General features: G+C 44.4%; 1 pseudogene; it reads right to left on the bottom strand.

Moving 5' to 3' along the window:
• Positions 1–1,278: 1,278 nt before the first annotated feature.
• On the bottom strand, positions 1,279–4,642 carry LOC147959946 (uncharacterized; annotated as a pseudogene).
• Positions 4,643–17,905: the final 13,263 nt, after the last annotated feature.

Below are 17,905 nucleotides of genomic sequence, written 5' to 3'. Positions count from 1 at the left end.
AGCACCGCACACCCGAGAAATATTTTGCGGATGTCACAGAAGGGTCTCGACTTGTGGCAGCTCAATGTTCGTAGGACGTTATTTTCGAATGAATACATTCATATTGTCCTTTGCCTTGTATTATAAAGACAAAGCTTTTTTTGTAATGTAATTTCATTATGCTTTAAATTGTTTCCTCCTGTGCGGCCGTGTTACATGCAATCTGAGGGTTGGCCAGTCATCGGCTTCTGCCCCCACGTAATGAGTACGGAGGTGTTCGGGATGGGATCTAAACAATCTTGATCCAATTATATGGTCCTTGAAGGAGTTGTTTAGCGCAGCGAACAAGGCAATCAGACTATACGACTTAAACGCCCTCACTTAGCCATAGGAGTTTTATAATTAAGCAAGTGCGCAGCCCCTGGTCCAAGCCAGGGTGCTGTCAGCATCTGATCGGGAAGTGCCGATCCTTCGCGTCACGCGGGAAAAATCTCCAACGGTTTTATAACCCTCGAACAGCTGACCGACTCTCGCCGTATCATGACAGTCAGTTTTCGGCTTTCTCTACTGAGGTGCTCATCCGATTGAAGCCAGGGCACAATCGCAGTAGTTCTCCCTTTAGTATCCTAGCCGATAGAGCAGAACGTAGGATAGCAAGCACAGGAGCGGGGCAACCCAACTATTGACCAAAGACATGATTCAGAGCCAATGCATATAATGCTAAATTCGGGGTGCCGAACTTACATATAAGAAGTGTTCAGACTTTGCTGCCGTATTGCAGGGTGATAAGCAGCCCCTGACGAATATGAGACGTACAAAAGAGTACCGATGCGACTGATAAGCAGATCAAAATAAAATGAAGTAAGAAGCGAAAACCACAGAAACTGGGCCGCAGTTCATTTTTATTGTAACTGAATGGATACGCCAAGGCGTATCATATACAAATAGTGCAATAAGCACCCGGACTATTTAACATGCCGGGATCGAGAAGGAGCAGCGTGCGGGTCCTGGGAAATAAGTGAAAATACCGTCAAGAAGAATGTATGGAGGTTACCCTACGCACCTATGCTGCATGCCCCCTTTGTATGCTGATCCTTCGAAGGGGCTGGTGATCAGGCTTGCGGAAAAGGAACCTGAAATAGAAAGAGAAAAAAGGTGTGTCCGGGGTCAGTCTAGCCGAACTACAGATCCCGGGTTAGCTTGTGCCTCCGTCGATGTCCATGGAATTTCGAGTGCGTAATTATGTACGCATGGTACTAATGCCACTACTTTATTGGGGCTGGGACGGAGGCCAAATTGCTAGTCGAGCTCTTGACCAGCCTTGCTGTCCTGCTGCAGTGTAGTTCGGAACTTCTTGATGGCGTCCGGGGGCTCGGCAACCGCACTATGGTGCTGCTTGATAAGGCCGCTCTGTACCTCTGCTGCTAGGGCGGCGGTGTGCTCCTCTGTTTGGAGGGAGCGTTTTGTGTTGCCATTGACTGTTATGACACCGCGTGGGCTGGGCATCTTGAGCTTGAGATACGCGTAGTGTGGCACTGCGTTGAATCTAGCAAACGCTGTTCGTCCGAGCAGTGCATGTTAGCCGCTGCGGAATTACCACGCACTATGGAATGGGACGATGTCGAAGATTAACTCCTCGCTTCGGAAATTGTCTGGAGAGCCGAAGACCACTTCCAGCGTGATTGAGCCCGTACAGCGAGCCTCGATGCCTGGAATGACTCCTTTGAAGGTAGTCTTTGTTGGTTTGATTCGTGAGGGGTCAATGCCCATCTTCCACACAGTGTCTTGATAGAGCAGGTTAAGGCTGCTACCGCCGTCCATCAAGACTCGTGTTAGGTGGAACCCGTCAATAATTGGGTCCAGGACCAGTGTGGCTGAACCGCCGTGGCGGATGCTAGTTGGGTGGTCTCGTCGATCGATGGTGATCGGGAATGACGACCACGGATTGAACTTTGGGGCGACTGGCTCTACTGCGTAGACGTCCCTGAGTGCTCGCTTGCGCTCCCTTTTGGGGATGTGTGTAGCGTATATCATGTTCACCGTTTTGACCCGAGGGGGAAATTTCTTCTGCCCTCCAGTGTTCGGCTGCCGGGGCTCTTCGTCCTCGTCCTCACTTTGTGATCCCTTTTCTTTGTTTTCGGCATTCAACTTGCCAGCCTGCTTGAAAACCCAACAATCCCTGTTGGTATGATTGGCTTGCTTATCCGGGGTGCCGTGTATTTGGCACGGACGGTCGAGTATGCGGTCTAGAGTGGAAGGTCCTTCATTGTTTCTTTTGTAGGGCTTCTTCCGTTGGCCGGACTTGGAGCCACTGAATCCGGCGTTAACTGTGGTGTCATCGGTGTTGTTATCATTGCTTCGGCGTTTGTGCCTATTGCGCTGGAGCTTGCCAGTGCTATTTTTGGCCTCAGAGGGGCCTGTCTCGCTGGCGGTGTTGTTACTACGGGGCCAACCAACTGTCCTCTCCCGCGCAAAAGCGGGTCATGAGTGCCGTGAGGGCTGCCATGGACTTCGGCTTTTCTTGGCCGAGGTGGCGTGCTAGCCATTCGTCATGGATGCTGTGTTTGAAGGATGCTAAGGCCTCGGCGTCCGGACAGTCAACTATCTGGTTCTTTTTGGTTAGGAATCTAGTCCAGAATTTTCGGGCTAATTCTCCAGGTTGTTGAACTATATGGCTTAAGTCATCGGCGTCTGGTGGCCGGACATAGGTTCCTTGGAAGTTGTCTAGGAAAGCTTCTTCCAAGTCCTCCCAGCTGCCGATAGAATTTTCAGGCAGGCTGTTAAGCTAGTGCCGAGCTGGCCCTTTGAGCTTTAGTGGGAGGTATTTAATGGTGTGGAGATCATCTCCTCTAGCCATGTGGATGTGGAGGACAAAGTCCTCGATCCATACCGCGGGATTGGTTGTGCCGTCGTATGATTCCATATTGACGGGCTTGAACCCCTCGGGGAATTCGTGGTCCAGTACTTCATCTGTAAAGCAGAGAGGGTGTGCGACGCCTCTATATCGGGCTGTGTCGTGGCATAGTTCCGATGGAGTCCGTCTGCGGTGTTCGGCCCGGGTGTGGTTAGATTTATCACGTCTGAATAAGTAGCCCTCCTCGTGCCTCGAGGCACGCCCTCGCGATCCATCGATCGATCTTGTGTGTCATGTTCTATCGTCCAGGATTTGACGGAGGTCGTATGTGTGACCCCGAACTCTTCCGTCTCTATTTTTGCGAGGCGGTGGGGCAGGCTGCTGTTCGGCCTGAGTTGTCGCTTTGTCCCGGCCACGGGGTGGCTGGTCAGCCGTCCTGTCTCGACTACGTGGTGGTCGTTCCGCATTACGCGAGGGAGATGTGTGTTCCGGTGCCTCCTCATCAAATTGAGGTAGCAGTCTGCGTTTCGGGTAGCTCTTGGCTGGGCGCTTGAGGTTGTATTATTCGGCTGTCAGGACGTCGGTCCATCTGTCGACGAGCAGGTCTTGTTCAGCTTGAAGCTGCTGCTGTTTCTTTTTCAGGCTCGTTGCTGTGGCTATGAGCTGGAGTTTAAAATGCTCCTGCTCCAGAGGGTCCCCCGGCACGATGAAGTCTTCGTTGCCGAGGCTTGTCTCCTCTTTGGAGGGTGGATGGTAACTATCATCCTCCGAGTTATCTTCTATGGCCTGTTCATCGGGGTTGTCTTGTGTGTTGTCATGTTCCTCCTGTTCGGGTGTAGCGCCGACAGGGTCTTCATTGTTTTCTGTGTTGCCCGGAGTACTATTTTCTCCGATGTCAGTGTTGCCATCCTTTGAGTGACGAGGCTTAGAACGGCGTTTGGGGCGCCGGCGCTTGGACTACGTCTCAGAGGGTTTGTTCTTATCCGGCTCTTCTTTGTCGTCGCCAGATCCTTTAGGTGTATCAACCATGTACACATCGTATGAAGAGGTGGTCGTCCAACGCCCAATGAATGGCGGGTCTTGGCCTTGCTCCCTGTCGGCATCGTCGTCCATACCATCGATGTCTTCGGAGCCATAGTCAAGCACGTCGGTTAAGTCATTGACGGTGGCTATGAAGTGGGTGGCAGGTGAGAAGCAAAATTCCTCGTCGTCCGCCTCTAGCTCGAACCGAACATAGTTCGACTGTGAGTCTTCCTCCAAGGACAAGTTCTTCAAAGAATTTAGTATGTCACCCAAAGGCGAATGCTGGAAGATGTCTGCGGCGCTAAATTTGAAAATCGATAACCGATCTAGCTCGGTGTCCGCAGGCGCACTTAATCCGGAACGCGTAGCCGGAGACCAGTCCGGAGTTCCATCGACGCAAGCATTGCAGGATGTCGAGTCCGTGTGCGGCTCCAACGCCGCGGACTTTATGGCCTCGGAGGGGATAATCTGCTTCGGTACTGAGGCCGTTGCAGCAGCAGGATCCATCTCCTGGGTGTGCTCCGATGACAGATTTAAGTCATGTTCATCGGAGAGAAGGGGAGCGATCATCGCGGACTCAAATCCATCGAAGATCAAGTCTCCACGAATATCCGTGATGCAGTTCAAGCTTCCAAATCTGACCTGATGGCTAGGGGCGTAGCTATCTTCCTGCTTCAGACGGCCAAAAGAGTTGGCCCGCAGTACGAAGCCGCCGAACACAAAGATTTGTGCGGGGAGGAAGGTTTCTCCCTGGACGGCGTCATTACTGACGATCGAAGGGGCCATCGAATCCTTTCGTCAACGGCACAGTGGAACTCTCAGTGAAAGCACCAATGTCGGTGTCAAAACCGGCGGATCTCGGGTAGGGGGTCCCGAACTGTGCGTCTAGGATCGATGGTAACAGGAGACGGGGGACACGATGTTTACCCAGGTTCGGGCCCTCTCTATGGAGGTAATACCCTACTTCCTTCTTGATTGATCTTGATGAATGTGAGTGTTACATGAGTTGATCTACCACGAGATCGTAATGGCTAAACCCTAGAAGTCTAGCCTATGAGTATATGGTAATGAATCTGTCCTATCCACACTATGCCCTCCGGTTTATATAGACACCAGAGAGATCTAGGGTTACATGGAGTCGGTTACATAGGAGGGAGTCTTCATAGTCGGCCGCCAAGCTTGCCTTCCACGCCAAGGAGAGTCCAATCCAGACACGGGTATAGTCTTCGGTCTTCGTGTCTTCACAGCCCATCAGTCCAGCCCACGGATAACAGGCCGGACGCCCGAGGACCCCTTAGTCTAGGACTCCCTCAGTTGGAATGAAGTATCTTGACCTTGATACGTCTCCAACTTATCTATAATTTTTGATTGCTCGATGCTATATTATCTTCTGTTTTGGACATTATTGGGCTTTATTATTCACTTTTATATTATTTTTGAGACTAACCTATTAACCGGAAGCCCAGCCCAGAATTGATGTTTTTTGCTTATTACAGAGTTTCGCAGAAAAAGAATATCAAACGGAGTCCAAACGGAATGAAACCTTTAGGAACGTGATTTTTGGAATGAACATGATCCAGGAGACTTGGACCCTACATCAAGCAACCAACAGGGAAGCCACGAAGTAGGGAGGGGGCGCCTACCCCCCCAGGCGCGCCCTCCACCCTCGTGGGCCCCCCTGTTGCTCCACCGACGTACTCACTCCTCCTATATATATACCTACATAGCCCCAAACGATCAGATACGGAGCCAAAACCCTAATTCCACCGCCGTAACTTTCTGTATCCATGAGATCCCATCTTGGGGCCTATTTTGGAGCTCCGCCGGAGGGGGCATCGATCACGGAGGGCTTCTACATCAACACCATAGCCCTTCCGATGAAGTGTGAGTAGTTTACCTCAGACCTTCGGGTCCATAGTTATTAGCTAGATGGCTTCTTCTCTCTTTTTGGATCTCAATACAAAGTTCTCCCCCTCTCTCGTGGAGATCTATTCAATGTAATCTTCTTTTGCGGTGTATTTGTTGAGATCGATGAATTGTGGGTTTATGATCAAGTTTATATATGAACAATATTTGAATCTTCTCTGAATTCTTTTATGTATGATTGGTTATCTTTGCAAGTCTCTTCGAATTATCAGTTTGGTTTGGCCTACTAGATTGATCCTTCTTGCAAGGGGAGAAGTTCTTAGCTTTGGGTTCAATCTTGCGGTGTCCTTTCCCAGTGACAGTAGGGGCAGCAAGGCACGTATTGTATTGTTGCCATCGAGGATAACAAGATGGTTTTTTATCATATTGCATGAATTTATCCCTCTACATCATGTCATCTTGCTTAAAGCGTTACTCTGTTCTTATGAACTTAATACTCTAGATGCATGCTGGATAGCGGTCGATGTGTGGAGTAATAGTACTAGATGCAGGCAGGAGTCGGTCTACTTGTCTCGGACGTGATGCCTATATACATGATCATACCTAGATATTCTCATAACTATGCTCAATACTGTCAATTGCCCAACAGTAATTTGTTCACCCACCGTAAAATACTTATGCTCTTGAGAGAAGCCACTAGTGAAACCTATGGCCCCCGGGTCTATTTTCCATCACATTAATCTTCCAACACTTAGTTATTTTCATTGCCTTTTATCACTAGTAGAAAAAGGGTCAAATGTTAAGCACATTAGTACCTGTTTGAATTTGAGCCGGCACTAATGTGACCATTAGTGCCGGTTCCAACGGCTAGGCGGGCGGGCATCATTAGTACCGGTTCGTGGGCAACCTTTAGTACCGGTTCATGCCACGAACCGGTACTAATGAGGCTGTGTCAGGCTATGGTCAGGCTGGGGCCCCACGAAGACCTTTAGTACCGGTTCATGCCATGAACCGGTACTAGAGTTTCTTTATAAGCTGAATTTTAGTCCCACCTCGCCAAGAGAGAGGGAATATGAGCGGTTTATAAGCCGTGAGTGCACAGATAATGATGAAGAGTTGCAATGCTCACCTGCATGTTGATTAGCTCCAAGCCTTGCAGAATAGCATAGATTGCACTGAGCTATGTGCAGTGCAGTCTACACTATTCTGAATGGCTTGAAGCAAATTAACCAGCATTGCACCTCTTTTTATTTTTAAGCAGTCTACACTATTCCGAATGGCTTGAAGCAAATTAACCAGCATTGTACCTCTTTTTTATTTTTAATAACTTATTTGAACTCCGGACTTCTTTTGTGTTCAGTATGCAGCATTCAAAGCGACGTCATCAATTTCCAACATGTTCTGACATCATTTGTTGTTTTTCGGTCATTTACCTAATTGTTTAGAGAGCTAAATGACTGTGAAATTGAAAATCAGTACAAAATGAATCCTGAAAATGTTGAAACTTGGCATGGTATCATCATATCACCCGCATAGCATGCGCGAAAGAGTAGAGAGGGTCACGGCAAAAATTGGACGCACTTCGTGTACAAACTGGACAAACTCTTTTAGAGTAATAGGGTTTCGGACGAGAACTCATCTGTTACACGGCCACTTCAATGTTTTTTAAACTTATTTGAACTCCGGACTTCTTTTGTGTTCAGTATGCAACATTCAAAGCGACGTCATCAATTTCCAACATGTTCTGACATCATTTGTTGTTTTTCGGTCATTTACCTAATTGTTTAGAGAGCTAAATGACCGTGAAATTGAAAATCAGTACAAAATGAATCCTGAAAATGTTGAAACTTGGCATGGTATCATCATATCACCCGCATAGCATGCGCGAAAGAGTAGAGAGGTTCACGGCAAAAACTAGACGCACTTCGTGTACAAACTGGACAAACTCTTTTAGAGTATCAGGGTTTCGGACGAGAACTCATCTGTTACACGGCCACTTCAATGTTTTTTGAACTTATTTGAACTCAGGGCTTCTTTTGTGTTCAGTATGCAGCATTCAAAGCGACGTCATCAATTTCCAACATGTTCTGACATCATTTGTTGTTTTTCGGTCATTTACCTAATTGTTTAGAGAGCTAAATGACCGTGAAATTGAAAATCACTACAAAATGAATCCTGAAAATGTTGAAACTTGGCATGGTATCATCATATCACCCACATAGCATGCGCGAAAGAGTAGAGAGGGTCACGGCAAAAACTGGACGCACTTCGTGTACACATTGGACAAACTCTTTCGGAGTATCAGGGTTTCGGACGAGAACTCATCTGTTACACGACCACTTCAATGTTTTTTAAACTTATTTGAACTCCGGACTTCTTTTGTGTTCAGTATGCAGCATTCAATTTCCAGAAGACAATAAATAGAAGAAAAGAAATAATGCAGAAAATAAAAAACTATACAAAAAAGTTACTCAAAAATAAATAGAAGAAAATAAATAATGCAGAAAAGAAAAAAAACTATATAAAATACTATTGAAAAATAAATAGAAGAAAATAAATAATGCAGAAAAGAAAAAACTATATAAAAAAATTTGTTGGCGCGCTGCCCAGTGGGCCTGCCAGATCTAGGGTGTGCAAATGCAGGCCCAGAAGGGCCAGCAGGCTCACACGGCAGCGCGCCCTAGTTAATTAGGCCCAGAAGCCTCCTATATGGAGAAGCTTGAAGGAGCAGCCGTGGCTGGGTTTATAAACCAGTGCGGCTGCCCTTTGCTCGGCGAGGTGGGACAAAACATTGTGCACCGCCGGTGGCAGCGCACAACCTTTAGTACCGGTTGGTGGCTCCAACCGGTATTAAAGGGGGGGGGGTCTTTAGTACCGGTTCGTGGCACGAACCGGTACTAAAGGGGCCGTTTCCCGCCCCTTGGCCTGGCGAATATAGGCCTTTAGTACCGGTTGGTGGCTCCAACCGGCACTAAAGACCCCTCCTATATATATGGAACCTATGAAAAAATCAGTTTCGCCCACCAGTAGTTCTTCTCGATCCAAACTTCTCGCCGCGCCCGTCGCCCCATCGCGCGCCGCCCTCGTTGCCCCCGCCACCCGTCGTCGCCGTCACCGCCGTCGCCCCCGCCACCCGTCATCGTCGTCACCGCCGTCACCGCCGTCGCCCCTGCCACCCGTCGTCGCCGTCACCGGCCGCCTGGCCTGTCGCCCCCGCCGCGCCCGTACGTCACAGCCGCCTCTCGCCCGCCGCGCCCGTCCCCTTGTCGTCGCCCGCCGCCGCCCGTACGCCGCCGCCCCCCGGTCATACACACACACAGAGAGAGAGAGACACACAAGCACACACACCACACACACACACAGACACACACACACACACCACACACACACACATACACACACACATTGTTTTTACTTATTCTATTTTCTGTTGTTTAGATTAATGTTAGATAAATTACGTAGATAATAATGTTAGAATGTTAGAACAAGTTGAACTAGTTGAATTACTATAGCTAGATATTAATTAGGTATATATATGAGATTTGAACTAGTTGAATTAATATAACTAGTTTATTTTTAGTTTGAAAATTAATAGAACAAGTTTATTTTTAGTAAGAAAATTTAGGTATATGAGATTTGATGATCTAATCAAAATATTACTATATAGAACTACCTACTTTATTTTAGTAAGAAATTAATAGAACTAGTTTATTTTTAGTAAATGCTTAGTTGAATTAATAGAACTAGTTTATTTAGTTGAATTAATAGAACTAGTAAGTGTTTAATGTTTCACCTATATATGAACATATATGTTAGATATTAGATATAAATTATATGTTAGATATATATTTAATTTAGTTATATGGGATTTCATTATCTAATTAACAGAACTAGTTTAGTTGAATTAATTAGTTGAACTAGTTAGTTGAATTAGTTCAATTAATTAGGTATATTCTTCGTAAGTGCTTAGTTGAACTAGTTGAATTAACATAATTATTTGAATTAATAGAACTAATAAGTGTTTAATGTTTCACCTATGAACATAGGAATGTCGTCTGACAACGAACACGATTTCATTATGTGCGAATACTGCGAAGACCAGCGCGGCCTGTGCGGCAGAAATTTTCTAGTTGATGATAGACGCTTCAGCATCAAGCTGGATGAGAACTTCGAAGTGGATACAGTAAGTCACAACGACAAGTCTTTTTTCGTAATTAAGCATGACTTATGCTTCATTTGCTTCACCTTTTAATTTTAATTTTTCACTATTCTACTAGCGTATCCCCTGCCATGCAAGAATTTTTGTCTTGGATAAGATAGGTTTCAGTCCTAACGAAACTATGGAGGTAAAAAGAGTTTACTTGAAGACCGAGCATGGTTATACCTTCAACGTCAAATTATACAATGCAGACACATACACCTATTTTGAATGCAAAACTTGGCAAGCACTATGCAAGGCTTATGCATTTGAGCCTGATATGGTTGTCACCTTTGATATTCGTTCGGAAGATGATATTGAAGGTAATAGAGACATCTGGGTCGATGTGCAGACGCCTCCAGTTCTACCATTATGTGAGTTTATCAACCATATTTATGTCTTCGATATGAGATTATTTGAACCAGTTGAATAATTAATAGATCTCAATTTATATTGACAGCTTACTTCCAATCAAGCAAACATGTCCGGCGCTTGGTAGACAGGACCGTCCACTGTCCCAGGGCTGAACTAAACTGCGAGGAGACAAGTCATTATGTTTCATGGCTTGAGGATCTTGATGCTGTCAAGACAAATTTCTTTCCTGCACTTAGAAATGTTAGTACTCAAAACGTGCGACCAATAGTGTTCGTACTGAACTACAGTCACATATATTTAGGAAAGGTGGTAAGATTTCTACTATTTCTCCTTAGTGCATCTTTTGCATACATTATTTTTTTAAGCTAAACTTCATTGCTAAGTATGTTACTATACGATGTTTTTCAATAGGGACTCCCGATGAATGTTGTGCCTGATTGGATCGAGACTAAAGGTACCATGAATATTGTTAGCTTACGGCCAAGATATCCTACAATGCACTTTAGTGCATTCAGGATTTCTAATAGCGAGGAATGCTTAATAGTAAAAGACTGGAGCAAAATTGTGAACGATCACAGAGAAGTACTAGGGGGCAGCAATCAGAAGCGTAACCCACGATTAGGAGACAGGTTCATCTGCATGCTCCAATATGATGAATCAGCAAAGCTATACATGTTCTATGCTATTTTACCTGAGAGAGAGCAGCAGGAGTGATTAATTAGCTAGTTCATGCTCTTAGTACTTGTCCTCTCATGTCCGTGTTCTTCATCCTGAACTTAATCTCAAAGAGTGATTTGCTTTTGTGGTGTTATGAACGCTTATAATATCATTACCATGTTGAACTCGATGATATCTTTGCTATGAAAACCGTTGGTGATGATATATATGATGCAAGAGTTTTTATATTAATTAATATGATGATGATGATGAGTTATTATATCATATATGAAAGACATTGCATATTAGTTTCAACTGGATGGATTCTAGCTAAGTGATCAAGTATATGCCATATCCATATTAATTACCTCGATCACTTAAGTAGGTGATCAAGTATATATAATATGGATATGACATATACTTGATGACTTAGCTAGGATCCACACGCATCCAGTCAAACTAATCACCTAATGATTTAACAACTCATTATAATGTAAAACAATCACTAAATTAAATTGAAAACACAAAATTAAAGTAAAAATAAAAAATAAAACCAAAACACACCAAAACATTTAGTACCGGTTGGTGTTACCAACCGGTACTAATGTCCTACGCGCCCACGGAGCTGGCTCGTGCCACGTGTTTGCCCTTTAGCACCGGTTCGTGCTGAACCGGTACTAAAGGGGGGGGGGCCTTTAGTGCCTACAATTTAGTGTCGGTTATCGAACCAGCACTAAAGCCCCTTACGAATAGGTGCTATTGCCCGGCTCTGTACTAGTGTATTTTGCTTTGCATCTTTATCATAAAAATACCAAAAATATTATCTTATCATATCTACCAAATCTCACTCTTGTAAGTGACCGTGTAGGGATTGACAACCCCTTATCGCGTTGGTTGCGAGGATTTATTTGTTTTGTGTAGGTGCGAGGGACTCGCGCGTAGTCTCCTACTGGATTGATACCTTGGTTCTCAAAAACTTAGGGAAATACTTACGCTACTTTGCTGCATCACCCTTTCCTCTTCAAGGGAAAACCAACGCAGTGCTCAAGAGGTAGCAGACCTCAACACAAGTGTAGGTGGTTCTCTTTCAGAAAATGTATGTTGGAAGTGTAGGCATGTTCTGATGGCTCTCTCTTCGAATGAAGAGTGGGCGGAGGGGTATATATAGCCTCCACACAAAATCTAACCGTTACACACAAATCACCAAACTCGGTGGGACCGAATCACACAACTCGGTAAGACTAATTTAGTTCATAATGTGACCGTTAGGGTTTTCGGTGGGACCGACTTGATCAACTCGGTGGGACCGATGTGCTAGGGTTAGGGTAAAGCCTCATCTCGGTTTGACCGATTACACAAACTTGATGGGACCGATTTGGGTAATAAGCGAAATAGAGAGTTGGCCAAGCAAACTTGGTGGGACCGATTGCATACCTCGGTGGGACCGATTGCATACCTCGGTGGGACAGAAATTATTGCAATAGGCAACAGAGAGTTTGCAATCCCATCTCGGTGAGACCGAGATCCCATCGGTGAGACCGAATTGATTAGGGTTTCTAGCAGTGGCTGTGTCAAGAGAACTCGTTGGCGTCGGATAGATAAAATCGGTGGGGCCGAGTTTGACTTTTGGTTTGGGACATATTTGTGGATGTGAGAAAGTAGTTGAGGGTTTTTGGAGCATATCACTAAGCACTTTGAGCAAGAAACTCATTAAGCAACACCTCATCCCCTCTTAATAGTATTGGCTTTTCCTATGGACTCAATGTGATCTTGGATCACTTAAAAATAATAAATGTAGAGTCCTGAGCTTTGAGCTTGAGCCAATCCTTTGTCCTTAGCATTTTGAGGGATCCACTTTCTAATCCATGCCACTCTATTGTTGAACTTATCTGAATCATACTAGGTAGAGGCATTAGTCCAACAAGAGAGATATTGACATAAATTACCAAAATCACCCAGGGAGCACTTGTGCTTTCATACACTTTTATTTTATTTTTGGGACTAACCTATTAACCCAAGGCCGAGTGCAAATTGCTGTATTTTTGCCTATTTCAGTGTTTCACAGAAAAGGAATGTCAAATGGAGTCCAAACGGAATGAAACCTTCGGAAGCGTGATTTTTGGAACAAACATGATCCAGAGGTATTGGAGTGGATGTCAAGAAACAACCGAGGAGGCCACGAGGCAGGGGGGCACGCCTACCTCCCTGGGCGCGCCCTCCCCCCTCATGGCTCAGCCGACCTACTTCTTCCTCCTATATATACTCATATACCTTGAAAACATCTAGGAGCACCACGAAACCCTATTTCCACCGCCGCAACCTTCTGTACCCAAGAGATCCCATCCTGGGGCCTTTTCCGGAGCTCCCCCAGAGGGGGCATCGATCACGGAGGGCCTCTACATCAACTCCATGGCCGCTCCGATGATGTGTGAGTAGTTTACTTCAGACCTTTGGGTCCATAGCTATTAGCTAGATGGCTTCTTCTCTCTCTTTGGATTTCAATACAAAGTTCTCCTCGATCTTCTTGGAGATCTATTCGATGGAACTCTTTTTGCGGTGTGTTTGTCGAGATCCGATGAATTGTTGGTTTATGATCAAGTCTATCTATGAACAATATTTGATTCTTCTGTGAAATCTTTTATGTATGATTGGTTATCTTTGCAACTCTCTTTGAATTATCAGTTTGGTTTGGCCTACTAGATTGGTCTTTCTTGCAATGGGAGAAGTGTTTAGCTTTGGGTTCAATCTTGCAGTGCTCGATCCTAGTGACAAAAAGGGAAATGACACGTATTGTATTGTTGCCATCGAGGATAAAAAGATGGGGTTTATATCATATTGCTTGAGTTTATCCCTCTACATCATGTCATCTTACCTAATGTGTTACTCTGTTCTTATGAACTTAATACTCTAGATGCATGCTGGATAGCGGTCGATTTGTGGAGTAGTAGTAGTAGATGCAGGCAGGAGTCGGTCTACTTGTCACGGACGTGATGCCTATATACATGATCATGCCTAGATATTCTCATAATTATTTGCTTTTCGATCAATTGCTCGACAGTAATTTGTTCACCCACCGTAATACTTATTCTATCTTGAGAGAAGCCACTAGTGAAACCTATGGCCCCCGGGTCTATTCTCCATTATATTAATCTTCCGTCAAGAAGCTATTTCTATTACCTTTTATTTTGCAATCTTTACTTTTAATCTTTATCCTAAAAATACCAAAAATATTATCTTATCATCTCTATCAGATCTCACTCTCGTAAGTGACCGTGAAGGGATTGACAACCCCTTTAACGCGTTGGTTGCGAGGTTCTTATTTGTTTGTGTAGGTACGAGGGACTTGCGTGTGGCCTCCTACTAGATTGATACCTTGGTTCTCAAAAACTGAGGGAAATACTTGCGCTACTTTGCTGCATCACCCTTTCCTCTTCAAGGGAAAACCAACGCAGTGCTCAAGAGGTAGCAGTACCACAACCACTTGACTCAACTGGGAGTTAATCTTCCTGATAATAGTGTCATTGACAGAGTTCTTCAATCACTGCCACCAAGCTACAAGAGCTTCGTGATGAACTATAATATGCAAAGGATGGATAAGACGATTCCTGAGCTCTTCGCAATGCTAAAGGCTGCGGAGGTAGAAATCTAGAAGGAGCATCAAGTGCTGATGGTCAACAAGACCACCAGTTTCAAAAAAAGGGTAAAGGGAAGAAGGGGAACTTCAAGAAGAACAACAAGCCAGTTGTTGCTCAAGTGAAGAATATCAAATGGAGTCCAAACGGAATGAAACCTTAAGGAGCATGATTTTTGGAACAAACATGATCCAGAGGTATTGGAGTGGATGTCAAGAAACAGCCAAGGAGGCCACGAGGCAGGGGGCGCGCCTACCCCCCTGGGCGCGCCCTCCCCCCTTGTGGGCCCCTCGTGGCTCAACCGACCTATTTTTTCCTCCTATATATACTCATATACCCTGAAAACATCCGGGAGCACCACGAAACCCTATTTCCACCGCCACAACCTTCTGTACCCAAGAGATCCCATCTTGGGGCCTTTTCCGGAGCTCCGCTAGAGGGGGCATCAATCACGGAGGGCCTCTACATCAACTCCATGGCCCCTCCGATGATGTGTGAGTAGTTTACTTCAGACCTTCGGGTCCATAGCTATTAGCTAGATGGCTTCTTCTCTCTCTTTGGATCTCAATACAAAGTTCTCCTCGATCTTCTTGAAGATCTATTCGATGTAACTCTTTTTGTGGTGTGTTTGTCGAGATCCGATGAATTGTGGGTTTATGATCAAGTCTATCTATGAACAATATTTTATTCTTCTCTGAAATCTTTTATGTATGATTGGTTATCTTTGCAAGTCTCTTCGAATTATCAGTTTGATTTGGCCTACTAGATTGATCTTTCTTGCAATGGGAGAAGTGTTTAGCTTTGGGTTTAATCTTGCGGTGCTCGATCCCAGTGACAGAAAGGGAAACGACACGTATTGTATTGTTGCCATCGATGATAAAAAGATGGGGTTTATATCATATTGCTTGAGTTTATCCCTCTACATCATGTCATCTTACCTAATGTGTTACTCTGTTCTTATGAACTTAATACTCTAGATGCATGCTGGATAGCGGTCGATGTGTGGAGTAATAGTAGTAGATGCAGGCAGGAGTCAGTCTACTTGTCAGGGGCGTGATGCCTATATACATGATCATGCCTAGATATTCTCATAATTATTCTCTTTTCTATCAATTGCCCGACAGTAATTTGTTCACCCACCGTAATACTTATGCTATCTTTAGAGAAGCCACTAGTGTAACATATGGCCCCCGGGTCTATTCTCCATTATATTAATCTTCCATCAACAAGATATTTCTATTACCTTTTATTTTGCAATCTTTACTTTTAATCTTTATCATAAAAATACCGAAAATATTATCTTATCATCTCTATCAGATCTCACTCTCGTAAGTGACCGTGAAGGGATTGACAACCCCTTTATCGCGTTGGTTGCGAGGTTCTTATTTGTTTGTGTAGGTACGAGGGACTTGCGTGTGGCCTCCTACTGGATTGATACCTTGGTTCTCAAAAACTGAGGGAAATACTTACGCTACTTTGCTGCATCACCCTTTCCTCTTCAAGGGAAAACCAATGCAGTGCTCAAGAGGTAGCAGTACCACAACAAGTTGACTCAACTGGGAGTTAATCTTCCTGATAATAGTGTCATTGACAGAGTTCTTCAATCACTGCCACCAAGCTACAAGAGCTTTGTGATGAACTATAATATGCAAGGGATGGATAAGACGATTCCTAAGCTCTTCACAATGCTAAAGGCCGCGGAGGTAGAAATCAAGAATGAGCATCAAGTGTTGATGGTCAACAAGACCACCAGTTTAAAGAAAAAGGGTAAAGGGAAGAAGGGTAACTTCAAGAAGAATAGAAAGCCAGTTGCTGCTCAAGTGAAGAAACCCAAGTCTAGACCTAAGCCTGAGACTGAGTGCTTCTACTTCAAAGGAACTGGTCACTGGAAGCGGAACTGCCCCAAGTATTTGGCGTAGAAGAAGGATGGCAAAGTGAAAGGTATATTTGATATACATGTTATTGATGTGTACCTTACTAATGCTCGCAGTAACATTTGCAACTCGAAATAGGGGCTACGGATTAAGTAAAGATTGGCTAAGGATGAGGTCACAATGCGCGTGGGAAATGGTTCCAAAGTCGATGTGATCGCCGTCGCCATGCTACCTCTACATGTACCTTCGGGATTAGTATTAGACCTAAATAATTATTATTTGGTGCCAGCGTTGAGCATGAACATTATATCTGCATCTTGTTTGATGCGAGACGGTTATTCATTTAAATCAGAGAATAACGGTTGTTCTATTTATATGAGTAATATCTTTTATTGTCATGCACCCCTGATGAGTGGTCTATTTTTACTAAATCTTGATAGTAGTGATACATATGTTCATAGTATTGAAGCCAAAAGATGCAGAGTTGATAATGATAGTGCAACTTATTTTTGGCAATGCCGTTTAGGTCATATTGGTATAAAGCGCATGAAGAAACTCCATTCTGATGGACTTCTGGAATCACTTAATTATGAATCACTTGGTACTTGCGAACCATGCCTCGTGGGCAAGATGACTAAAACTCTGTTCTCCGAAACAATGGAGCGAGCAACATAGTTATTGGAAATCATACATACTGATGTGTGTGGTCCAATGAACATTGAAGCTCGTGGCGGATATCGTTATTTTCTCACCTTCACAGATGATTTGAGCAGATATGGGTATATCTACTTGTTAAAACATAAGTCTAAAACATTTGAAAAGTTCAGAGAATTTCAGAGTGAAGTGGAAAATCATCGTAACAAGAAAATCAAGTTTCTACGATATGATCATGGAGGTGAATATTTGAGTTATGAGTTTGGACTTCATTTGAAACAATGTGGATAGTTTCACAACTCACGCCACCTGTAACACCATAGCGTAATGGTGTGTCCAAACGTCGTAATTGTACTTTACTAGATATGGTGCGATCTATGATGTCTCTCACTGATTTACCGCTATCGTTTTGGGGTTACGCTTTAGAGACAGCTGCATTCACGTTAAATAGGGCACCATTTAAATCCGTCGAGACGACACCTTATGAATTGTGGTTTGGCAAGAAACCCAAGTTGTCGTTTCTTAAAGTTTGGGGTTGCGATGCTTATGTGAAAAAGCTTCAACCTGATAAGCTTGAACCCAAATCAGAGAAATGTGTCTTCATAGGATACCCAAAGGAGACAGTTGGGTACACCTTCTATCACAGATCCGAAGGCAAGATATTCGTTGCTAAGAATGGATCCTTTCTAGAGAAGGAGTTTATCTCGAAAGAAGTGAGTGGGAGGAAAGTAGAACTTGACAAGGTAATTGTACCTTCTCCCTTATTGGAAAGTAGTTCATCAATGAAATCAGT

The sequence above is a fragment of the Triticum urartu genome, chromosome 7A (genome assembly GCF_056163025.1).
Source record: "Triticum urartu cultivar PI428250 chromosome 7A, HENAU_Tu73, whole genome shotgun sequence".
In the NCBI taxonomy this organism is placed as follows: Eukaryota; Viridiplantae; Streptophyta; class Magnoliopsida; order Poales; family Poaceae; genus Triticum; species Triticum urartu.
The sequence above is the reverse complement of the archived record's forward strand: the minus strand, read 5'-3'. Positions and strand labels throughout refer to the sequence as shown.